General features: G+C 35.1%; 1 protein-coding gene across 3 annotated transcripts in view; it reads right to left on the bottom strand.

Moving 5' to 3' along the window:
• The window catches only part of DAAM1 (dishevelled associated activator of morphogenesis 1), a 207,286-nt gene extending 180,132 nt beyond the window's left edge, over nucleotides 1-27,154 (bottom strand). For 2 of the 3 annotated variants that reach the window (XM_051977752.1, XM_051977756.1), the window contains exon 1: nucleotides 26,915-27,154. The gene's annotated coding sequence lies outside the window, so the exon portion shown is untranslated. The remainder of the gene's footprint in view (nucleotides 1-26,914) is intronic. The other variant, XM_051977753.1, reaches the window with a different exon arrangement.
• Between the last annotated feature and the right edge of the window lie 353 nt (nucleotides 27,155-27,507).

Raw genomic sequence — 27,507 nt, 5'->3', positions numbered from 1 at the left:
AGAAATGTCACTGATATAATGAAAATAGATTTCTGCTGACAGCTCCATTTCATCCAATGTATAGTATATGAGAAAGAACAATGAATAGGGATAGGGAGGAATTATACTCAAGCCTTGATTCTTGTATTAATTGTGCAACTTGACCAAGAAGTTCAGCTTATTAATTTTATAATAAACACAGCCTCCCTAAAATGCGATGATTTTTGTGTCTTATCCTGTGAAATACTGTTGAATACCATCCGTCCACAAAATATTCTTACCTTCAGTAATTTCTCCTATCTGAAAGCTTCTGTGTGCAAAAACTAGCTAATACTATACTTTGTATTTTCTTCTGAAAAGAGAGAGAGAGTTCATGCTTTAAGGTGAAGGTAGATATAGAAGACCACTAAAGCCCCTTTCTTAATATGGCTCCCTCACCCTGCTCCCCACCCTCTTATCCTTGAATCGAGTAACACTGGCCTCTTTGTTCCTCATACATGATACTCTTTTTGCTCCAAGTGTTTTCACCAGCTGGCCCCCATATCTGTAGCTCTCTTATTTTCATCTTCTAGTTCCTTCAGTTCTCAAATAAGACTCTCTTAGTACTCCTTAATACTAGTGTCTTTTCTCTATTGATTATCTCCAATCTGAACTATAGTTTGTTTATCCAAATTGTCTGGCATCATGTCTCCCTATTAAAGAGTAAACTCTTTGAAAGCAGAGGATGCCTTTTGCCTTTCTTTGTATCTTCAGCACTTACCACAGTGCCTGACATATAGTAGGTGCTTAATAAATGCTGACTGGCTGACTTAGTCAAGTCAAACATTTATTTATTAAGACATCAGCTTTTTTTGGTGGCCACATCACATTGCTGACTCATATTGAGCTTGTAATCCACTAAAACTCCCAGATCTTTTTTTCACACAAATTGCCATCTAACCAATACTCTACTTATCTTGTACTTGGAAATTTTTTTTTTAATTGTACAGAAGACATAACATTTTTTTCCCAGTCAAAAACGTTGTAAAGTCCCTTAGTTCTCTAGCGTAGGTACTGGCAAACCACAACCACTGGACCGTTCCCCTCCCACTTCCTGTTTGGCCAATGAGTCAAAAATGGTTTTTACATTTTGAAATAAAATTTTTATTGAATTTTAAAATGTAAAAATTATTCTTAACTCTTGGGATGTTCAAAAAATGAGGGCTGAATTTGACCCTCAGGCTGTAGATTGGTGACTCTTGCTCTAGAATATAAATACTTTTTGAATACAGTCTTTAGCATCCAGTGATAATTATACCTCCCCAAATTTGTGTCATTTACAAATATGATAAGCATGCCATCTTTGCTTTTATTTGGAAAAAATGAAAAATATGGCTAAACTATGCAGCTAAATGGAGATATTCTAGCATTTACTGTTGTCACTCATTTCTCTAGTAAACATGACTTAAAATGATCCATTCTAATTCCTCAAGAAACAGTCACATTTATTTTTCTTCTAGTCCTACTATGCCTCTTCTGTTTTCTAATAACCCCTCAGATAACCCTGGCAGTAGCTCAACAGTCACATCTACATGGACCTAAAATCATCAGGAACCTGGACCAGGGAACTTGAATTCATTAAGGGTCATAAGGTACTCTCTTGCTACTTCCTATTTCTCTTGGGTATCAACTTAAGGTTAATATTTTTATTCTGTTATTTCTAGTACTTTTTTATAAATTTATTTATAAATCTAATGTAGCCTAACTCAACAATTTCTCCAAATATCTACTACTCCCAAAATATTTTAGTAGGAACACACCAGTTCAGGCTAAGTGCAATAGAACTTCTAATCAACAACCCGATAGCCATCTGTGATAGCCAAAAGAATCATGTTGTCATAATTCCACACTATCAAATTAATCACTATTCTATTTCTTTATCACAATTCTAGTGATCTGTGATTTTTAGATAGTTGTAATAAAGTTGGATGTCAAATAGTCATACAGTAGTAGCTAACATTTATATGGCACTTTAAGGTTTTCAATATACAATATCACATGTGTTCCTTAATACAAGCTAGAAAGTGGGTGCTGGTATTATCCACATTTTGCAAATAATGAAAATGAAAGCACAGAGATATGGTGTTTTGTTCAGAGTTACCAGCTAGTAAACACTCGAGGTAGGATTTGAACTCAGGTTTTCCTGACTTCAAATGTAAGTGTAGATGCTTGATGTATTCTAGTTCTTTTTTACTTCAATTAGCACTAAATCCTGACAGTTTTCAATTCTTACCAATTGGCAATATATATCTACGAAAGATTATAAGTCATAACTAAAGAAGATAATGGATAACTACATGGCACAGTGGATAGAGCCCTGGATCTGGGCTAAGGAAGAGCCAAGTTCCAATCTTGTCTTAGACATTTACTAGCTATGTGATCCTAGGCAAGTTATTTAATCCTATTTGTCTCAGTTTCCTAATCAGTAAAATGAACTTGAGAAGGAAATAGCAAACCATCCCAGTCAGTATCTTTTCCAAGAAAATCACAAAAGAGGTCAAAGCTTTGAACACAACTGAAAAAAAAAAACATTAAACAATAAAAGGGAGATAGTGTTATGTGGAGGGAAAACACAAGAAAAGGAAGAATCTCAATTTAAGCAGAAAGCTTTAAAAAGTTTCATACACATGAAAAGGTTACAAGGGGGCAGAAAGAAGGAATCATCCAAATGGCTAGAAGGAGACAAGAAGATATTAGTCTATGAGATGATGAAAGGAAAAAAGACTAAAGAATTCCTCAAATGACCACCTAAGTCAGTTAGTGATTGTCCTCTATTCTCAAAGCGTACCAAAATGACACAATTATTTTGGGGTCAAGGTACAGTGTGTCCAACAAATAAAACCAATATAAGTTCAGAAGGCTGTACTATAGGTCAGGTCCCAATAATTCCTATAGGTAAAAAATGGTATGGGTGATTTGCTTTGATTTATACATAATTGAATATATGAAGCAGAGTTGTACCAAAACTTTAAATTCACTCTCTCTTTCAGAATCTTTGAGGTTCAGCATAAGAAAAAAGTCAAGAAGGCTGGTAATGACCAAGAATACAGTGGATAACCGTCAATGTCTAACCAAGCTCTAAGTTCTCCACAGCATCTGCTTTTACCACATTTATGATCTCTTAGGAACAAATTGTTCACATCTCTTCACTCTGCCCTTAAATCATCAATGGGTTTGAGGCTTCTTAGGTACTTTAAAATGCCAAAATAGTTTACCTGATATGACTGCTGCACATGCAATAGCTTCTTGAATCCACAGGTAACAATCCACAAACACCAAAGATGGAATTCAGCCCTGAAAAGAGCTTGGCCAGCCTTCACACCAAAGGTGCTAATCTTATTTCCCTGACACCCACACACTTCAGTAGAAGACATAATCCAACTCAGTAGTCTTTTGCTTAAAATACCACCACACAATAGTCAAACAAGAAAGGAAAGCCTACCCCAACCCCTCTTCTCATAAGGTTATAACTTCAATATTCAAATTCTCAGGTAAATATTATATATCAGCTTTTTTAAAAGTTTGTTAAATGTTTGTGGCAGACTTTTTTGTAGTCGCAAGTAACTGGAAGCCGAGTGGATGCCCATCAATTGGAGAATGGCTTAATAAATTATGGTATATGAATGTTATGGAATATTATTGTTCTATAAGAAATGATCAGCAGGATGATTTCAGAGGACTGAAGAGACTTATATGAACTGATGCTAAGTCAAGTGAAAAGAACCATGAGATCATTGTACACAGCAACAAGATTATACCATGATCAAATCTGATGGACATGGCTCTTCTCAACAATGAGATGATTCAGAACGGTTCCAATGATCTTATGATGAAGACAGCCATTTGCATTCAAAGAGACTATGGGGGACTGAATGTGGATTACAACATAGTATTTTCACTTTGTTGTTGTTGTTTGCTTGCATTTAATTTTCTTTCTCATTTTTTTCCTTTTTGATCTAATATTTCTTGTGCAGCAAGGGGGTGGAGAAAGAGGGAAAAATTTTTAAACACAAGGTTTTGCAAGGGTGAATGTTGAAAATTTTTATTCATGCTTATATTTTGAAAATCAAGTTTTAATAAAAAAATTTAAATAAAAACATTTAACAAAAGTTTGTTGAAGTACTTATTCATTTAAGAATGGATTTTTTAAAAAATAGTCGTTAGACTTCATAGAAATGATTGTTCATCTACACAGAACATCCCTTAAACTTTATTAATAAAAGATGATAGGGTAGATATAGAAACAAGAGAATATTTACATATTTCATAAATATAATTTTAGTTATATCTTTAAATGAGCTTGAATTCTTTACCACTAAGGAAAAATAAAAACACTAGACATTAGTTTTTAGGCACCAAACAATATGCAGCCTGTTTCCCCCCTTTTTTTTCCACCTTAAAGTTATTTCTGAAAATTTAGCTATTAGAAGTATTAAAACTACAGGTAAAGTTTGAGGTCAATTTTACACCTTCCACTAGAAAATATAGTGAAGATCCTTTGTTCACTTTGCAAAAACGATTTTCTTTGGTAGTCTGTGTGACTTTTAAAATCAATTTTACGAGTCACATTATTTTCTGATTTGAATGACTCCTAGAAATAAGTATTTCTTCATGAAGGACTATGAGAAAATCACTTAGTTAATATGACCTCTAATCCAAGTAACTTACTGTCTTTCCAATGTATCTACATACTCCCTGCCATAAATTATACTAAAGAATTCTATTATGACCTTCTTTGTCGATAATAATAGCTGATATATATATAGAGAAAGACTAACAAAGCATTTTATCTGCATTAGATTTTATATGAACAACTCCTAACAATAGGAGTGGGATGGTAGATAATTTAGGTATTATGTTCACTTTATATGTGGAAAAAGTAAAGCTAATAGCTAAAGTAATTTGTCCATAGTCATAACCAAGTGAAGCTAATAGCTTACCTAACTTGCTCGTGGTCAAGCCAAAATAAAAACCCACATTTTACCTCATTTCAAGTCAAGCACTCTATCCATCATGTAGCAGTATGCTTATTAATGAATACTGATATACATTTGATTATATTATATCCTTAATATGAGTAGGTATAGTAAAATCAGCAAAAAAAAAAAGTTTATGAAACTGGAGCCTACAAATACAACATTAAACATCATATAAAAGGGTTTTATTGTCTAGAATTTACCTTTAAAAATGATCAAACAGTATGAACTAAGAAGTCATGTATTTTAACCAAGCACTGACATCCCAGGGGCTAAATTTCTTTAACCTCACCCTGAGCCAAGAGACAAAAGAAAAGCTCTTTACCCCAAACAGTGTTGGGCTGACAACCCTCCCAGAGTTCCAGGGTCATCAGGTTTTTCTCCCAGATCTTTTCTAATCTACTCCAACTCTCCATTCAAATGAACATGTACCAGGTCCTAGAATTCCTTAGGGAGATAACAGGCAATGATGTTGCACAGTTAGCTCTGCTAAGGTCTACCTTCAATCATACAAAGGTACCAGTGTTTATAATGATAAATGATTTCCTGGATTTTCCTTCAAAAGGGAATGTAACATTGTTTTAGTAGAATTATAGTTGCATCTGGTTAAGGAGATTGAAAAAGTTAGATATACTTCTTGAAGCAGTAATAAACAAAGACTTTTCTGATGAAAAAGGGACTTGTATCTATACTTCACATGTTGTTTTAAGCACTTTATAATGCTATTTGATTAACAACAAAAAAAGTAGAAAAAACTAGTAAATACAACCTACTATTCTAACTAGCATAGCATCCTAAGAGAAATTAGGAATACGCAATGCTTTTAAACATATTAGAAAAAAGCTTTATGTTTTTAATAACATTTTCAATGTTATTAATATATAATGGATACTGCTTCCTCACTTCAATGACATATAAATTTCTGCATCTCTACACCTCAAAATATTTGGAGTACTACACCCCCTCATCCTCCAAATCTTAAATAGACTTAAGGGGAAATAGTGAATCTCATTACCTTCCCACTCAGTAAATTTTATTCTTCCAGAAAATTGCTCTTTACAACAATTTTGGAATTGAAATAATGTAATATAAAAGCCTTTATTAGAATTTCTGCTTATAATACTTTTTCTGAGTTACAGTGGGATAGATTTGGCCTATGGGTCTTAGTTTATCAACCCCTATTCTAGAACATCTGAGGAGTTTCTTGTTTTAGTCTACTTACAAAAGATATCAGTAACTTCACATGTGAAATATAAAGCAGGATATGGAGGGGCTTGAATCTCATACTACCCACTTATTAAGTTTCTTCATCTATAAAATGGGTATAAAATATAGAAGAGTTGGACAAAATGATTTTTCTCCAAGGTCTTTTCCAACTTTGATTTTCACAGAATCACAAGACATTTTTTTTTTCAAAGAGATCTAGCATTTTCAATGAATTTAATTATTTCTATATAAATGAACTATATATCAAAAGTATTGAAGTTAGGAAAAGTTATATAAAGTATACCTAAGTTTCAGCTGGCTCAAATCAACCAATATTTCTTTATTATTATTTTCAATAATATTTTATTTTATATATTATCATATAAATTATATATAGTTTTCAACGTTCATTTTTGTAAGACTTTGCGTTCCAGATTTTTTTTTCTCCTTCCTTTATATCCTCCCAATATAGCAAACAATACAAGTTAAATATGTGCAATTCTTTTAAACATACTTTTCATATTTGTCATGTTGTGCAAGAAAAATCAGACCAAATTGGGGGAAACCCCAAGAAAAAAACATATAAACCAACAAAAAAGAAATGAAAATATTATGCTTCAATTCACATTCAGTCTCTATAGTTACAGTTTTTTAATTCTCTGGGCATAGTTCCAAACTGCTCTCCAGAATGGTTGGATCATTCCACAGCTCCACCAACAATGCATCAGTGTCCCAGTTTCCTCACATTCCCTCCATTTTATCACTATCTTTTCCTAACTTCTTAGTCAATACGAGTTGTCTTCACGTAGTTTTTTTTTTTTAATTTGTCTTTCATTTACATTTTTGTAATCAAGAGTGATTTAGAGGTTTTTTCATAAAGTTAGAAATGGCTTTAATTTCTTCATCTAAAAATTGTCTGTTCATATGCTTTGACCATTTATCAATTGGAGAATGACACAATTTTCTATGTAGTTTAGAAATTAGGCTTTTATCAGAAACACTGATTGTAAAAATTGTTTCCCAACTTTCTGCTTCCTTTCTAATCTTGGCTGCATTGGTTTTGATTGTGCAAAAACTTTTCAATTTAATGTAATCAAAATTATCCACTTTGCATTTTATAATATTTATCCACTTTGCATTTTATAATATTCTCTAATTCTTCCTTAGCCATAAATTCCTCCTTTCTTAACAGATCTGAGAGGTAAATTATCCCTTGCTCTCCTATCTGTTTATAATATTACTCTCTCTGTCTAAATCATGAACCCATTTCAACCTTATGTTGGTATAGGGTATTAGATGTTGATCAATACCAAGTTTCTGCCATGTTTTGTTCCTGTTTCCCAGCAATTCTTGTCAAATGATGAGTTCTTATCTCAGTAGGGTTTATCAAACACCAGATTACTATAATCATCAACTACTGTGTCTTTTGTACCTAATCTATTTATTTCACTGATCCACCACCCTATTTCTTGACCAATACCAAATGGTGCTTGATGACTGCAATTTTATACTGTAGTATGGTTTATAGTATATACTATTGTATAATATAGTATAGCATAGTTCATTAATTCCCTTCATAGTCGTGATTTTTGTTCTTCCAGATGAATTTTGTTATTATTTTTTCTAGTTCAATGAATTAAGTTTTTGGCAGTTTGATTGGTATAGTACCAAATAAGTACATCAATTTAGATAGAATTGTCAATTTTATTATATCAGCTTAGCCTACCCATGAGCAATTAATATTGTTCCAATTATTTAGATCTAACTTTATTTGTGTGAAAAGTGTTTTGTAAGTGTGCTCAAATAATTCTTGGCAGGCAGACTTTCAAATATTCCAGATTCCAAAAATCACTTCCAAGTGATTTTAAATGAGATTTTTCTTTCAGAAAGAGATTTCTCTTGCTGCCGGCAACACAGGGTTGGTAACACATGGAAATGCTCATGATTTATGTGGGTTTATTTTATGTTCTAAAACTTTGCTAAAGCTGTCAATTATTTCTAATAGTTTTTTAGTTGATTCTCTAGGATCCAACCAATATTTCTTGAAGGGATATTTATCAAATGAATGCAAGTGGCTTATCTTAACAGGATTTTATCCATCAAAGGCCTTGCAAAAACTTCCAATTTTTTCCTTCCTTTCCCTCCACCCTCTCCCCTAGATGGCAAGTAATAAAATATATGTTAAACTTGTATAATTCTTCTATACATATTTCTACAATTATCACGCTGCACAAGAAAAAATGGATCAAAAAGGAAAAAAATAAGAAAGAAAACTAAATACAAGCCAACAACAACAAAGTGAAAATATAATATTCTGATCTACACTCACTCCCCATAGTCCTCTCTCTGAGTGCAGATGGCTCTATTACAAGACCATTGGAACTGACCTGAATCATTTCATTGTTGAAAAGAGCCACATCAGGAGAAAGAAATTTGTGACCAAAGATGAACTAGAGACCATTACTGATCACAGAATAGAAAATTTCGATTACATCAAATTAAAAAGCCTTTGTACAAATAAAACTAATGCAAACAAGATTAGAAGGGAAGCAACAAACTGGGAAAACATTTTCACAGTTAAAGGTTCTGATAAAGGCCTCATTTCCAAAATATATAGAGAACTGACTCAAATTTATAAGAAATCAAGCCATTCTCCAATTGATAAATGGTCAAAGGATATGAACAGACAATTTTCAGAGGATGAGATTGAAACTATTACCACTCATATGAAAGTGTTCCAAATCATTATTGATCAGAGAAATGCAAATTAAGACAACTCTGAGATACCACTACACACCTGTCAGATTGGCTAAGATGACAGGAAAAAATAATGATGAATGTTGGAGGGGATGCGGGAAAACTGGGACACTAATGCATTGTTGGTGGAGTTGTGAACGAATCCAACCATTCTGGAGAGCAATCTGGAATTATGCCCAAAAAATTATCAAAATGTGCATACCCTTTGATCCAGCAGTGTTTCTATTGGGCTTATATCCCAAAGAAATACTAAAGAAGGGAAAGGGACCTGTATGTGCCAAAATGTTTGTAGCAGCCCTATTTGTAGTGGCTAGAAACTGGAAAATGAATGGATGCCCATCAATTGGAGAATGGCTGGGTAAATTGTGGTATATGAATGTTATGGAATATTATTGTTCTGTAAGAAATGACCAGCAGGATGAATACAGAGAGGCTTGGAGAGACCTACATGAACTGATGCTAAGTGAAATGAGCAGAACCAGGAGATCATTATACACTTCGACAACGATATTGTATGAGGACATATTTTGATGGAAGTGGATTTCTTTGACAAAGAGACCTGAGTTTCAATTGATAAATGACGGACAAAAGCAGCTACACCCAAAGAAAGAACACTGGGAAACGAATGTGAACTATCTGCATTTTTGTTTTTCTTCCCGGATTATTTATACCTTCTGAATCCAATTCTCCCTACGCAACAAGAGAACTGTTCGGTTCTGCAAACATATATTGTATCTAGGATATACTGCAACATATCCAACATATAAAGGACTGCTTGCCATCTAGGGGAGGGGGTGGAGGGAGGGAGGGGAAAAAAAAATCGGAACAGAAATGAGTGTCAATATAATGTAATTATTAAATAAAAAATTTAAAAAAAAAAAAAAATAAAAAAAATAAAAAAATTAAAAAAAAAAATAAAAAAAATAAAAAAAATAAAAAAAAAAGAAAAGAGCCACATCCATTAGACTGATCATCAGACAGTCTTGTTGTTACCATGTATAATGATCTTCTGGTTCTGCTCATTTCACTTAGCATCAGTTTATGTAAGTCTCCCCAGGCCTCTCTGAAATCATCCTACTAGTTGTTTCTTATAGAACAAAACTATTCCATAACATTCATATACCACAATTTACCCAGCCATTCTCCAACTGCTGGGCATCCACTCAATTTCCAGTTTCTTGCCATTACAAAAAGGGCTGCCACAAACATTTTTGTTCATTTGGATTCCTTTCCCTCCTTTATTATCTCTTTGGGATACAGGCCAGTAGAGACAGTGCTGGATCAAAGGGTATGCATAATTTGATAGTCCTTTGGGATTATCCCATACTGTTCCAGTAGCCCATATTGTTCTCCAGAATAGTTAGATCATTTCACAACTCCACCAATAAAGTATTACTGTCTCAGTTTTCCCACATCCCCTCCAATATTCGTCATTATCTTTTCCTGTCATCTTAGCCAATCTGAGAGGTGTGTAGTGATACCTCAGAGTTATCTTAATTTGTGTTTCTCTGATCAATAGTGATTTAGAGCACTTTTTCATATGACTAGAAATGATTTCAATTTCTTCATTTGAAAATTGACAAATGGGTCAAAAGATATGAACAGACAATCTGAAGTTCCAATTTTTAACAGTTATAGGATCATAGATTTATTTAGCTAATGTAAGTTATATAGTTCACCTCTTCATTTTTTTTAAAGATAAATAAGATCACAAAGATTAAATGTGTACTTAAAGTCACACAGTAAGTGGCAGAGTAAGAATTAAAATTCATTTCTATTGATTCCAAATCACACACACACACACACACACACACGTGTGTGTGTATACATACCTAGACACATGCATAGATTTATTTGTGTACTTGCATGTATGTGTATGCGGGGTATGTCCATATTTGCATATATACATATATGTGCAGGTACATATATATGTATTTATTTATAATTAGTACTTTTAAATTAAGGGATCTGCTTATAGAATATATCCAGCACCACATGGTTATTTTACTCTAAAAGGAAAAAAAAAGGAAAATTGAATATTTATAGAAACATAGAACTGAAAATATTATAACTACACAAGATGTGTCTCACTAATTGCTTCATTTTTAACTTAAAATTCTCCTGACAATTTTTTCTTAAAATAAAGGAAAACTTCAAAAGCTGATTGATAAATTTTCACTGTGTGCACTCATACCTCAAGATCAGCAAACTCTACAAATCAGAGTTTGAGTTCTGGTTTTATTTATTGTCTAAACTTGAGGTAGTGGAGAAAATACTAATTATACAGATTGGGTTTTGAAGTGCATATTCAAACATTTGCCACCCTCTTCCTCCTTCCAAGTTGTTAAATATTTACCAGCATATCCCTACTTTAGCATTTTATAACATTTTTACAGTGTTGAGTGCACAATTAAGAGAAAAATAGAACCAAAAAAATACATATTAAATTTGACAACAGAAAATTATGTGTAACAAGAATATCAATTTTCATGTTAATATATTTATTCTGAACAATAACATGTAGATACCAATCCATCTAGGCCTTCCAAAGGTGAGAAAGCAGGAACTGATTTTTTTAAAAGAGGTAGAAGAGCCTAGCTACTATTGCAAAAAAGAACCCACACTGGCTTCCAGCAGTCAGGAAAGGGAAAGGGAGAGGGAAGAAAGAGAAAGGGAAGGTAAGAAAATAAGAAGTTTGTAATTCTCATGTTTTACCCTTGTGTCTTCTCACTCAGATATATCATGTGGACATAACTCTTCTGCTTGAAAATTTTATCCAGTCAAGGACCTGAAGTCAACTTTTGAGTCCAAAAAAAGATGATTTAATTTTTAGTCCCTAAGAACAATCAGTATTCGAAAAGATGGGATTTGGAGTTACAAACTACAGCTTACTATTTTGACAGTACTCTATACATTCCTTTGCTAAGACAGGTATGATGTACAGATGTAAAACATGAAATTACTTGTCTGTCAAAGCAAACAACCTTTAATTGGTAAGTTCTTATTCATCTATTACATAACGGGTGTATATGTATATGTGTGCCTGTATGTGTGTGTATGTGTTTTCCCCAGAAACAAATAGACTATTTATAGTAAAAGATCAAGAACTGGGTAACAGCTGGCATAAGAGAAAAAAAAAAAAGACTTCAGTTTCAGCTCCATCTTTGCCAAGACAGTTATAAGATCCTAGACAAGTCACTTAATCTCTTCATGCCTCAACTTCCTTTTATGTCAAATGACAGGGTTGGACTTTCATGATCTCCACTGGACTTTCTGACTTATACATTTTATGAACTTACATAAGATATATATGAGGTGTTATTCAATGCCATTTTTCAATCAAGCAACAAGCTTTTAAGCACTGACATGCCAGCATTGTGCTAGTTTCTGGTGAGAAAAGGACAAAAGAAAATTATAATAAAACAATCTCTGCCTTCAAGGAGTTAAAATTTTATTAGGAAAGAAAACGTTTGCATAAATATATGCAAAAAGTAAAACCTGAGGGAAAGGCAGAAAGACTTCACATGTGAGACCTCACTTGAGCAAAGATGTGACAGAACAAAAGTAAGGTGCAGGAAAAAATAGGATTGCAATTTAGGCAAGGGGGATAAGCTAGAGGAGAGACATAGAAATGGTAGGAAAATGTCATATATTAGAAGACCAAAAAGACTCAAATAGCAGGGCCACAGAATGAGAGGGAAGAGAAGAGGAAGGGGAAGAGGAAGGGGATCTGTGTTTACATAGTGCCTACTGAGTGCCAGGCATAGCGCTAAGTGCTTTAGAAGTATTCTCTTCTTTGACCATAGATTTTGGGAAGGGTAGTAATGAAACATAAAATTGATAAGTTAGGTTGGGAACAAGTTTTGAAAGAAGTTAAAAGTTACACAGAGGAATTCACATTGGATCCTGGAAAGCCACTAGAGTTTATTGAGGAAATGGATTGATATAGTTAACACTATGGAAATCACTTTGGCAGGAGAATTACTTTGGTAAGGAAAATGGATTGGAGAAGGGAAAGACTTTAGGCAGTAAAACAAATTAAGAGGCTTTTGCAGTATTCCAGATGGGACTGCAAGGCAATGATCCCTTGTCAAGAACAAGGGCCACTCTAACAAAAAGTGGAGAAAAGGTGGAAAAAATAAGGAATAACATTAGGAGGATTTGAGATGTGAAGAAAGGGAAGAAAAAACTCACAGTGAATCCTTCTGTAAAATATTCTCACCTTTTGATGATTTTTCTTATCAGAAAGTTTCTGTCTGCATTAACTAGTTAATGTTACATACTACCTCATGTAAAATATAATTTATACTCACACAATGACAGGATAAGCAGACAGCTCAGAAAAGAAAGCTCAAAGCACATATAGGGCTCCCAAAATGGAGTTAAGCACTCAGGATTAAATGAAATCATCTTATTAGATCTTGGCCATGACCCCTCTAAGTATAACAATACACATAACATGTTGTGGGATCTATGAAAGTTAGAGTCCTCATTCTCCCTCACTATTTCTACCCATATTGGGTTTAGTCCTATGGGAGCTTGTTCCCTGAAGAGGGGGAATTTAGCCCTATCCTATATTCTCTGGTACTTTATACCCCCACTCCAGAGCCCTTAGGGAGAATCACTTAAATCTTTTGTTTTGGTTCATATCCACAGCCTTCACAAAAGGAGAAAAAAAAGGTATTCAGTATATAATATAGCCTGAGTATAGGTCAGCTATTTATTTCCTCCACACACAAAAAAATAGTGAACATAAAAGATTCTAAGAGCATACTGGCAAAGACATTTTAAAAATTAGAAGTAACTTATAGATCTCCTAGGAGGTTGAGACCGCAAAATATGAAGTGTTTTTCCAAGAACCTCCTTAATTGGTATTTCACTTACAATTGTGATAATATAATTCTCCTTCAAGTTCATGTCCTGTGACTAGTCAGGCCAAAGGACAGGCTCCTCTTTCTTTTAGTAGCTGTCTTCTCCAAAAAACTGCTATACTAACCAGTTCTGAGAAAGAATTCAGGAATTTGTGAGCTCATAATGTTGCTTCCAGGGATAGAAATAGTCATCTCAGGATCACTGTAGCTCACTCATACTCAAGGAAAGAAAGCAGAAAAGATGGACAGAGATTCATTTCGCTTCTACATATGTTCTTAGTTGACATTTGTGGGCATTTGTCATTTTCTCTGGTAAGTATGGGAAGACACCTGGGGCTCCAGCCAGGACTTACTGCTGGGAATTCCTCAATCAGTGTTTCCAGAAGAGTTCCCATAAAGAGTTATATGCAACATACTCCAGAGTGAGAACAAATAGGAAGGTGAAAGGCCCTGAGTGTACATCACTCTAAAGGGATATCAATATGGACTGTGAACTTCTTGGAGCACTGGAATCCATATCAGGAGACAGGACCAACTCATCAACTGGATAAGGACACCAATAGATCCTGAAGGATCTTGAGACAAATATGATTTTCAATATCCAATTGAAACCTGTCAGGATCATAGCAGAGCAACTCCCATAAAGAAATGTGAGCAGACCACTTCAATTATAAATTATCATTGTTGATAATCTTTTTGACCATCTTCTTTTTGATCTTTCTTTTTTGTTATGTAAATAATTAAATAAATATGAATAATTAATATGAATAATTATTGGTTAATGTGATTATAATTAATATAAAAATAATTAATATAGTGAATATGCAGTAAATTATTGAAAATTGCTTACAAAAACCTATTTGTTCTCTATTGATGTGGTTATCAAAGCTGTCTTCAATTCATGTTAGATGATTCAAAAATACTGTATTAATGGAAATATACCTTTGCACAGTAGAAAGATCACTATTTAATCTTGGTCATTTTTTGAGTTTTGGTTTTAATAAAGTCCAAGATTTTTTCAAGTCTGTGATATCTTCTTCTCATTCAAATACTTCATTGACATTCTCAAAACTGTATTGTCTCAAGTGCAGATTTTCTTCATATAAATTTTATAGGTACTGGCCAATCTAGTAGCTTTCCCCACCTTGGTTCTTTGTACCAATTCTATCTAGAGAAGAAATACACCTGGGATAATGTTGGGTTCCAAGTGTGATATCTTTCACCATGCCTGAAGGAAAAAATAAAATGGCTTATCAAAATGGAGTTTTTTTGCAAAACTTTTCCACTTTTTCCTTCCATTTGTAGTTTTCCTTTCCTTATCATCATTAAGTGCCCTTGGGATAAGTTCTAGTACAGTATACTTTGTCAAACTCTCTAAACTCTATTATCATCTACTGCTCCTCTGTTGTCTAAGGAGATACTTACTCATAATTATTAGTCATCCTTCATGAGATCTTACAGACATCTATATTCTAATTTTATGCTATCTTTGGCAGCCATCTCTTTTTGTCTGGGCAAGCAAATATTTGCTGACTAAAGTGCTTTTTTGGAATCTTCTGGTCTTGTTGTGGCAACTAATTTACATTAGCTAAATTTCTAGATGATATTATTAAAGTTGGTGTAAATGTCATTTCTATTGTCCATTTCATATTTTCAATTTCTTGCTTAAATGAGTCAGGATTAAGTTATTCCCACCTTATGCCACAATTCTTTAATTTTTAATTCTTTCTTTGTTGCTTTTTAAACTGATTTTCATCTTAGCTCTGATGAGTCAATAGTCTGGCTTTAAAGACAATTAATTTAAGTACATATTCCACATCAAAAACAGATCCCACATCAAAAATAAGTTTGTTAAAATATAATCTATTCCATGCTTTATGGAGTTACTTGGCACTCACCATGTCTAGTATCTACCAATTCTTTCTTCAAAAAAAGTATTCATCACATAAAATTTGAGGCTTCATAAATTGTAAGTCTTTAGTCTCTCTAATTTCTTCATTGTGAGTCATGCTTTCCCCCTATCCTCACCTTTTCCTCCCTTTGCATTTATGTCATTAAGTAGCAAAATATTTTCAAATTTTATTTGAAGAGTCTTATGGCCTCTTCATAGCACTTCTCAACCATCAGCAATCCGTGTTGTTAGATAAATTACAATTATTTTCAGGGTGGTCTTTTTGCAAATAATTATTATAAATATTGTTGTGTACTTTGACTAATTAAACTGTAAAATAAAGACATTTGTTTTCACTCAGTGAAAGATAAATTCCACTTTGCCAACTTCTCTCCTGGTCTCTCCAAAGAGCACAAAACTTCCACTGAAGTTTACTGATGATCTAAAAATTGTGATTCTTATCAGTCTTTGCCTTTTTGTATCCTAAGCACTTAGTACAATCCTAGCACATAATAAACGCACAATTATTTATTAATTGATTTCTTGGCACTATGCTGTCACTGAAGAAGTAGAAAGGAATTGCACAGGATTGAGTGACTTTTTTAACTTCTTGCTTCAGGACTAAAATAAATTCTGAAATAATTTTTTTTTTCTTGTTTCATCTATTCCCTTAGTCAAAAAAAAAAAAAAAATTAATCCCCAGGTGGCCAGCCTTCTGGTGAAATTTAATATGTACTCTTAAAACACACACACACACACACACACACACACACACACACACACACACACACACACCTGAACAGAGATTCACAGTTTCATATAAAATCCTTTCTTTTCTTTGTATATGAAAATGTTTAGCTTTTATTAAAGTCCTAATAAAAGGAATTTTAAATAGTAACAGAAAAAAATCTTAAATAATATAGTAAAGGAACATAGTAGAGTCATTATTTACCTTGTCATATTTTTCCTCTAGTCTCTACTATTTACAATGAAGGTGGGAGTAGGAGGTGAGGAATGTGCCAGGAGAATAATTTGAAGGAAGAGGGTAGAAGGCAGAGGCAATGAAAATTATGAAATATTTTAGTAACTCTATATTATATCTACTAAACCCTTGGAAAACTCTAACATCTGTCTATCAGTGAATACCTCTTTTAAAAAATCAATCTAAAGTCTTTCATTTAAGGACTAAAGTATTCCTGGTAAAACTGCTAATACATATGAATAAATTATGACTAAGATTAAGCTTATTCCTCAATGTACTCTCCCTTATTAGAAAAAATTAACACATTTTCCCAAGTTTCCTTTTTCCCCCTCATTTTTTTCATCAAAAAGCATCTAAAGTTATTCTCATCTTGAAATCAAAAGAATTCAAAATGTACATGCTTAATGAAAAAATTTTAGAGTTGAATGGGACTATCTTGAATCAGATACCTCTTTGAAAAATCCAAAACAATTAGTCACCAAGATTTAATGTAAAGGCAACCCAGTAAGAGATCTACCATCTTCAGAAGTGGGGACATGGGCATATGAAATACATTGCCTTCCTTTCCACCAGCGTATTCAAATTTGGAAGAAGAGAATATTTTAGTCCTTCATTATCATCGAATCAACTCATGTCAGCATCTAATTAACAAGAATTTGTTAAAATAGGAATCTGTCAGATGGTAAAGCCCTGTCCAGTCCCCTCCACCCCCACTTTTCCTCCTTGGTTTGCTCATTAACAGAACACTTTCCTTTCCCTTTCCACATTTGATGGTGCCTCATCATCATGGGAAGGCATCCCAAGTTCACCCTTACATTCAATTCAAATAGTCTTTAAAAACTGATGTAGGAGTGCCTATGATGGTGCTTGCTCCAGCCACAAAAACTGCTAGCTGCCCTTCTGTTCTACTTTTGGACAGCACTAATGTTTTACAGAGGTTGTTTTTTTTTTGTTTGTTTGTTTGTTTGTTTTTTTTTTTTTTTTTTTACATCAAGCTTAATTATGTCTCTGTCTTTAGTTCTCTCCTTCCTACTTCAACCCAACCTAACAGCTTATCAAACACTGTTAGAATGCTCCCCAATCACCATATCTCTTCTAAAAAGCCATCCCTAATCTCTTCAACCAGTTCTTAATAAGCTTTCATCAATCTGGGTACCTTTATCTGAATTATCACTATCTAAATCTAGCTTTTCAATGGCATTCCTAAAATAGGATATACAGAACTTAATATCGTCCAAATGTGGTTTGACTAGGGGACAGTAGTTACACTACTGTCTCTTCCATCACATAAGGAGACACTTTAGACCTGCATTCAGATTCTCTCTCTGGTCCCCTGACTATGTGTCTCTGGGAAGTCCCTTAACTGCTCCTTATGATTAGAAAGCATAGAGCAGGTGCCTGAATTGTTAAAGGGAGTTTCCTTCCTCCTGGGAAGTTCCCTTTTATCAGTGAAGTCACAAGTCTAGTAATGAGAAGAAAAAAAAAAAATCTCAATGCTGACTCATATTGAGCCTGCTAGCCATTACACTCTCTAACTTGTCTTCAGATGAAATTCTGTCTAACCATGCTGTCTCTATTTTGTACCTGCAAAGTTGATTTTTAAAATCTATTTGAAGGACTTCTTTTTATTTTTGCTGCATTTTATTTTTATTAAACTTGGCCCTTCATCCTAGGTCATTTCCTTTTGGAGCTTGATATATCTAACATGTTAACCCTTCCTCAGAACTTTGTGTCCTCTACATATCAGATAAGTATGACATTTGTGCCATCTGAGTCATCATATGTTAAACATTCTAGAACAATTAAAAGTGAGGTTGCAGAGATTAAAGTCTCAATCAGCAAGTACAGCCACAAGAACGAAGACAAGATATTAGTATCTTTATACCTCAAGCATGTTTTCAGTTAAAGAGATTCCTGGGCTATGGAGAGAGTATAAACAATAACAACCCAGAGGGAACCAAGTGATAAGATATAAGTGTAACCTAATAACTCTCTCTCCATACTTTTCTAACTTGTTCCACATGGAGAACTTAGAGAATTCTAATATAAGAAGTTCCTTCTATGCTACAATAGCCTCCTCTTTTGTAAACCAGAAGGCAAAGGAGAAACTATGTTTTTATACGTATGGTTGATATTCAGAGGTATGCAAAGGTTCATTCTAGCAGACTACATTGTCTCACTACGTTATGTGAAAGTAATGAAAAAAAAAAAAAAAAACTCACAATAAAGCAGTTCACTGATACCTTGAGTTAAAATTACATTCTGAGGGTCGAAATGGGTAGAGATGAGACATGGGAGAAAGGAAACGTCAGTTACAGAATGGATGCCGAAATGAAATTAGGTCAAACTAAAAGCATAGATTGTCTAAAATAAAAGTCAGTCTCCCAGTGGGAGTTGGCATAGAAAAGCAGTGGGTTCTAACCACAAAGAATTGTTATCTATTCTCCATCCCTGGAGGTCTGTTCCCCATCAAGTGGAAGCTGGCTGACCACTTCTCAGCTTGTTAGGGATGTTAAAAAAGAATTTCTGTTCATATGAGTTGGACAAGACAATCTTTGATGTTCACTCCAACTGTCTTTAAATTAGAGACAAATATAAGAATGTGTCATCTTTTTAAAACATTAAAACAAACTTAATCATGGTCAACTATTCATACGCCTACATGCTCTATTCCTCTACCTCCCTCTTTCAGTACAAAACACAAATAAGGAGAAGTTTTACACACACACACACACACACACACACACACACACACAACAAATACCATCTTCCTACAAAAAGAAGGAAGGGATAGGAGAGACACCAGGATAGAAAATGAGCTGATCTCCTCTAGAAAACAAAATAGTATCTTTAACATCTTCCTCAAACCAATCTATCAGTCACAAAAAATTAAATTAATAACTACTTGTTAAAAAGCCTTATTTGTTGCCCTGAAAGAATAATTATCAGTATCATGGCATGGATCTGACCAATAGTTATTTTTGGCAACTCAACCTCTCAGCAGGGCTTTCAGACTGCATCATTTTCCAAATCACTGAATTCAACAATGAAGATAAATTAAAATGTGGCAAAACCAAAGCATTATAGTCAATTAAAAACTTTTGTTTTACACATAGGAAAACTGAGGCTCATGGAAACTAAGAAATTTGATCAAAGTCACATAGGCATGTGGTAGGATTGGATTCAAATTCTGTTCCTGGTGTCAAATTTGGTAGAACTCTCCAGCATACTATGACCTCTCTACCTTAGAGTTTTTTAAAACAATTCCTTTTTGTTGCACAACTCAATTTCCCCCCCTTCTTCCCCCCAGTGAAGACTTTTACTTCCTTGCAATTTTTCCATTATGACTTTTTAAATAGATGTCTTTGGATTTGGCATTACCTTCATGAATTGATATCTTATCTCAATATCACTTTTAATAGCCTACATGGCTATTATGACTTCTCTACTCTTTCATCAAGTCACTGTTTTTAAAAAAATATTTTTTTAATCTCTAAACTAAAACCCATAAGATACAAAAATTGAAATGTCATTTTCAGTTTTTATATCCTAGATATCTGTCCATCTGCTATAAATATGACCATGGCTCTTTTCAACAGCAAGGTGTTTCAGGTCAGTTTCAATGGTCCCGTTACAGGGGAGAGCCATCTGCACTCAGAAAACTGAGAACTGAGTGCGGATCAAAACATAGTATTTTCGATTTTTGTTGTTGTCTGTTTGTATTTTGTTTTCTTTCTCATTTTTTCTTTTAAAATGATCTGATTTTTCTTGCACAGCATGAGAATTATGGAAATATGTATAGAAGAAGTGTATGTTTTTTAACATATATTGGATTACCTGCTGTTTAGGGGAAGGGGAGAAAGAAAAAAAATTGGGAGAAAAGGCTAAAAGGGTAAATATTAAAAATTATCTATGTGTATGTTTTTACAATAAAAAGTTTTAAATTAAAAAAAGTTTGTTAATAATAAAATTGTATCAAAGAGAGAGAAATGACTCTTTATCCAGTACCAAATTCTACTGGAGAACTTGCTCTACTCTCTCCCCTACTGTACATCCCAAGTATCTGCTTATGAAAGAAACATCTAGCATCCTCCTGACCTCAAGGTTTAATATGAGAGGGACCATATTATGATGTTATTGTTCTTTTATAATAAGATATCATCCTTTGAATTTCCCCTTACCCTAAACGCTAATGAAACATTTGTATCCAGCAAACTACAACAGTCTCAGACAGTTTTTTCTCTGGACAGTCTTTAAGTATCTGATCAATCTATATCCAAGAAGAACTCGGGACCCTGATCTTAATAGCATGGAAATATAACCAGTCAGAATAAAAAGCCATTAAAAAAAAAAAAAGAAAGGTTGGGCAAGGGTTACATTCCAAATTAGTCCTAAATTTTGACAGAAAATGTGTAACTCTTTATAAAGAGCATTTTTCACTTATTTGAATTTATGAATAAATTCAGAGTATGAGATAGCACTTTTCTGATCCAGAATAGTAGGTTATTATCAATAGTCATGAACTTCTCATGTGGTATATGGATTACCAAAGTTTTCTTTGCCTCTCCTAAAGCTCCCCTAGTTACCAGCTTTTGGTATAAGCTTGTGTTTATGTTGCTCCAAACAGCTGCGACTTAAAAAAAAATTAATAGAAGACCAAGATTTTTCAAGCCAAAGCCACCAAATCTCTATACCACTACAAAAAAAAAATTTACAAAAGGTAACACTTTCCTGCGTTTTGATAGCTATAATTCCAGCAACAAAAAGCAATTTGATAAACAGTAATGTGAATAAAACTACATTCACCTGAAAATTCTTAGCACAGTAGATTATTCCACAAACATAAAAACTGAAATTCCTTGGCATACCTCCATTCAACTTTCAAAATAACCAGCTAACAAAACAACCAATGGAGCCATCTTTATCAGTGATATATACATTTACATTGACCCCATTAATTACACTGGGCAATTTGTATTGAGAACCGTACCCTACCATCTGTAAATTTAAAAATAGCATCAAATATGAAAGTAAATGATACACTCAATCTTCAGCACATCTCCCATCATCACAGACTAAAAGAGAGAAGTTTTTGACTGCTTAAAATGGTGACTATCAAAAACAAAATAAAACTACTCATTTCATTCATACTCTCAAACAATATCTTAGGAACTATTAGCAGCCTGGAAAAGATTTCTAGTAGACTCTACCCTCTTGTTGGCCTTTGATAGGCTTTTCCAGTATTCTCTTGAACACTGGAAAACTGATTAATTCCAAAAAAAAAAATTTAAATGTCTCATATACACCAAAGTATTTTTTACCAAATATTTAAAATAGCATTTATCTTTTGGGGGAATAAAGAAGAAACAAAGTAGATGCCCAATGATAAGGAAATGGCTGCACAAATTGTGGTATGTGAATATCATGGACTATTGCACACTAAGAAATGACAAAATGAGATGTGCAGAGAAGCATGGGGAGACTTGTATTCATTAAGACAGTGAGAATTAAACTGAATCAAAATGACAATTTACTACTATATAATTTTAATGAAGAAGCTTTATAAGGAGAAGTTGAGAAAATGTCCCTTTCCTTTTTTTGGGGGGGGGGACTGTAGAGGGACTGGAGGAGATGCCAACAGCATGTAGATATTCAAAATTTCATATTGTTAAATATGGAAGTTGTATTGGTTAGTTTTGCTAAATGCGCTTTACTCTCTCCCCAAATTCCTTCTTAAATCTTTATTACAAGAGATGGCACAGTGAGTAGAATGAAAGGATACAAGCAGAAATGAATGTGATGGAAAAAACAAAGAGGTAACAAAAATAAGGATTTAAAAATACTTTTTCAAAGCTAGAACACTGGCAAAAGAATACAAAAAACTTTTTAAAACCTAGAACTGTTCAATTTGGAGCATGTCAATAAAAATTCCCACTAGAAAAATTTACTAACACAAAATTATCTGTATGGTTAAAAAAGTCCCAAAAGGTCATATAGCCCCTCACTTTTTTTCAGAAGATTGATGCTCCAAGAATTTAAGTGAGTTCAGCCAGGATCACACAGGTATGTAAGTGGCATTTGAATCCAGGTTCTCTGCCACCAAATTCAAAATACCTCATTAGTGAAATGAAATCAATTGTATATAATGCATAGGGTAGCTCAATAAATGTTCTGCTAAAAGTCACATGAGAAAGTATTGAACTTGATGAGAGAAACTGAACTGCCATGTTTTAAATCCAACATTTACCTAGATGTTTAGATAGATAGATAGACAGACAGACAGGGCAAGTCACTTAACCTTTCAATGACCCAGACAACTCTTAAGACCATAAGTCACAGAACAGACATTGAACTACACTTGTAAAGGAATTCTTCACCTGCGAGCTCCTTACTCTGATGAAATCATGGATCCACTTATTAAAATAAATGAGAACATACATGTGCACACATATACATTTAATGAATTGGTAAATCTCTTTTTTTCTGTGACCTTTAGTATTTTCTATAAGATGTGCACACAACAATGTGTATATAAATATTTAGTATGTAAATAAGAGGAAAATAAAGTTTAGGAAATGGCCATTTCAGGCCTGTGTAACTTAGCAGACAAAGTGATGGATTTAAGAAGCAGGAAAACAATCAACAGATATTTATTTAAGCACTAGGAAATGCTAGGGCCAGTGCTATTAGGAATGCAAAGAAAAAAATCCAAACAACCCCTGCCCTCAAGGAGTTTACATTCAGACAGAAGAGATAAGGGGTATAGATATAGATATAGATATAGATATAGATATAAATATAGATATATATAGATATAGATATATATGTATATATATATATATCTACATAGATATAGATATAGATATATTAGTATATATAAAAACAGAATGTTCAAACATGATAAAAAGTTTTCTGGGCCACACCTAAGCAAAGCCAGTCCAGTGACTGAGGTTCCAGAGTGAACTAAAGATAAATACTTATTCACCAAAAAACATTTAATAATAAGAAATATATTCAAGTATAAAAAAAGTTCAAGCCCAAATCATATGGCACAATCAAATCCTGAGGACAGCCTTCTAGCTTTTTTAAGAGTAAACAGTCCTACTTAAGCAAAAGAGGTGCTACTCCTACAAGGTGATCTTAGACTACATTAAAATTCCAGCAGCTGACCTTCTAGTATTGGGAAGAAGAGGGTAGTGGCTAGCGAACTAGGCAAGGCCTCTTGCAGGTACCTTCTGAACAAAATCCTGAAGGATGCGTAGGATTCTAAAGGAAGGACAGAGGGTGAAAGGCGTGGAGGTCAGGTAGTCCAAAAGTAGAGAGAGAGAGAAGCAAAGTCACATGTGAGGAACTACACTTCTATTTCACTGTTAAGGAACTTATATTAAGAAAACCATTGCCACTTTCAAATAGGATGAATTTTGCTTTGGGGAAGAAAACTTGAAATTTGGACTTTAAAATATAGTTTCAATTTACCAAAGGCAAAAACTCAACAAGTAGCTTTAGGATGGAAGACTAAGGAGAAGCATAATAACACAAGCTAGTTTCAACATAATAAGTAAGTAGGGTCCTTTCGGATCCTATTAAGCTCATTCTATTTGCAGTCATAGCTATTGTTTTAAAAATGGTATTCTATCAGGCTTAGGAACTCTGGCTAAAGCAGATTGAAGCAGTTATTGTTTTGAGAAAGATTTAACTAAGCAGTCCTTACATTCATTTATATTTAAAAAAAAAAAAAAACAGCACAAGTCTAAGAAAGTAAATTATTTATTTATTTTGTTAATAGTGATGAAGCCACTGCTGTGGCTTTAAACCCCTCAGGTTTTTACCACAATGTCTTCTACAGGACTATGTTGTAGAATTGAGCACAGGCCAATTTCTTTTCTTTGAATTTATCTGGTCTCTGATTTCAAATGCATTTTTTTTTCTAATTTTGAGTGAACTGCAGATATGATGTGCCCCCTTACTCCACAAAATAAGTCACAGAAGTTATATTATTTGCTAAGGGCATAACAATTTAGTAGTAAAGCTGGGTCAGAATGTTTCCTAGAAGAACGCCTTTTAAATTGGGTTATATATGTAGTGCCATTTTAAGTGAACAATTCCATAGCACTTCAAAATTTACAAAATTCGTTCTTCAAAATGCATTTTTTGCATTTTGGTAAGGAGGAAAGGAGGTTGTAAATGTAGTATTTGCATTTTACAGATAAAGAAGCTTAATCTCAGGAGGTAGCAATCTGACCATTATCAAAAATGGAACTGTAATCCAGATATTCGGATTTCCATTGAAGAGAAAACATTTTCATTATTTATTCATTGGGGCCTACTCATTTCCTAATCAACTTCACAGATGACAAATTAGATTAAAGACAATGAATTTTTCTTCAGTCCCAGAAAAGAAGCATAAGCTCTAAAAGGGCTATCTCCAACATTATTTCCTTACTTAAGCTATTGTCTTGAAGAATACGTTTGTTAGCAAGATAGGAAGAGTATATTGTTTAAAAATCAAAGGCTCAAGACTGCTTTCAATAACATTGTCTTCTAGTGCATTTATAAATGAGAGGACACAGGCTTCAGGTGACAGGCACAGGTGAAAAAAAACACAAAGAGGAATGAAGGACTTTCAAATACAAATCTCTAAAACTCTTTTTAAAAGACAGTAGAGAAAAATTTCCTAGAACAGATGGATAAAAGGGGACAATTAGAAGAGCAGCTCTACAGGGGACAAGCATTTGACCACGCCCACGAAGTCATGCCTTTCCAGGGGCTAGCAAACCCGATAAGAAGAAAACCGTGAGAGATATTAAGACTCTCTCAACAGCGGTTACCATAGCAACGGAATTCATCTTCCCTTCCTGCAAGGAAATTTCACTTCAATTCACAATCCAGCATCATGTTTCAAGAAACTACCTATCGAATGATACAGAACAAACCAGTTGACAAGGGGTAAAGGGACAGAGTAAAATGAAAGGAATAATACTTCATTCAGGAAAGATTAGGAATCTGGATGAGGAAACAAATAGAAGTACTCGAGAACCGAGTCTCCCTGGTATCAGTCCCCTAACCTCCAACACTTTATCCAGAAGGGTGGGAAACCTAGCCAGCTCTCAACACCACTTCCTCCTCAAGATACTGCGAAAACCAGATTATTCAGCCCTCTTTCTCAGCGAAACGATATCAACTGATCACCCCCGCTGATCCGGTGCCTCCAGATGCAAGCCTGGCCGGTGTGCCCTTCATCTCGGAAAACGTGGAGGGCAAGGGCGGAGATGCGCACCGCCTTGGGGATGGGGACGGGAACAACCAGCTAGACAGCTCAGTGGCTGGCACCACAACCCACTGCGGTGGCTTTAACCACCATTCGTTTCCTGCACTGTCTCCCGCCCTCCCAGCTGGAGGGCTCTGCTGCCAGACTCTATTCCACAACACCCCGCCTTCCTGCCTGTACATAGCCCCCGACATTCTGTTTCGAACTTTGCACTGATTGCACATACAGTCGGACCGGACCGTATGATCGGGGCAAGAAATGGTGGTTTCTTTTTGGAGATGGGAAGGGTGGTGAGGAGTTCACCACTTCGCCTTCTTCACAGCCACTCCTCTGCAGCTAGGAGCTGGAATTCAGAACATCCAGGAAACAAGGACCCCCTTTTCCTCACAGCCTTTGTTACCCCAGACCCCCGATCAGAGATAGCCCCCACTGCGCCCCCAGGGTGAGGGGGCATTAGGCGAAAGGAAGCGAGTTGTTCGGTAGCAGTGCTGCCCAGCAGCAGCGAACTGGGGCCAAAATTTCTCTTGCCTCCCTCTCCCCTGCTTTCACAGCTTTCCCCCGAGGTGGGAGGCGCACTGGACATGGTCAATTTACCTTGTGTAAAAACACATCTGAAAACACATGAAAAAAGGGGGAGGGGGCGTGGAAAGAGATGGAGAATAACCCTCGTCTTTTCCCCTAAATCCCCTGCTTCCCGGCTCGCCTCACTTTTGCATTGAGGTGCAGCCATTTTTCAACCCCCACCCCAGCCCAGGGGCAGTTAGACTTCTCAGTCTAAGCCCGAAAGCACAGAGCTGTCCTGTTCCAGTACCCACCCATACCCAACCTGAACGACGAGTTTAAAATTTACCTACTTCCTCCCGCAGCTCAAGGAAAAGGAGAAGACGAGAAAGAGTGGGGAGGAGAGGGAAAGGCAGGGAGGAAGAGCAAAGCCCGCAAACCTACCTCCCTTCCCGAGATGAACACGCAGCCCGTTCGCTTCTCACTGAGCCCTCTCTGTGTCACTTAATGAATGAGAAGAAGCTACTTCCCCGTAAGCTTGAGGGAGGGACAGACGCGCAGAGCGGCGCTCCCTCCTTACCTGGGCAGCCTCCGAACGCTGCAAAAGGCAGCTCGGAATACAATGGGATCCGTTTAAAGAGTTTCCCCCGTAGTGGCTAGTATGTTACAAGCTCGCAGGTGACATCACTCCCAGCCTAATAGGATACAATGTAGCACTCACTGCGCATGGACTTCCCGGCTGGGGCCCCAAAGAGCGCTGGGAATTGTAGTTACTTCCTGGGGATTCAGTCTCTGAGCAGCTTCTTAGGGCTTGGATGCCTAGGACTACAATTCCCAATGCAGTCCTCAAGTGCCTCCGCCTTCTCCCTTCAGATCCTCCCTCCCTTGAACACACCTCCCTCTCTCCCCCCGCCCCCCTCATCTCCTAGCTTTCCCGGTGGTCATTCAGATAAGGAAGGAGGGTCCTAGCGAAAGGGAGAGTAAGTCTAATGACCCTAATCGCTTTTTGCTACATCTTTACTGTACCTAACCCGCGA

The sequence above is a fragment of the Antechinus flavipes genome, chromosome 2 (assembly GCF_016432865.1).
Source record: "Antechinus flavipes isolate AdamAnt ecotype Samford, QLD, Australia chromosome 2, AdamAnt_v2, whole genome shotgun sequence".
Lineage (NCBI taxonomy): Eukaryota > Metazoa > Chordata > Mammalia > Dasyuromorphia > Dasyuridae > Antechinus > Antechinus flavipes.
The sequence above is the reverse complement of the archived record's forward strand: the minus strand, read 5'-3'. Positions and strand labels throughout refer to the sequence as shown.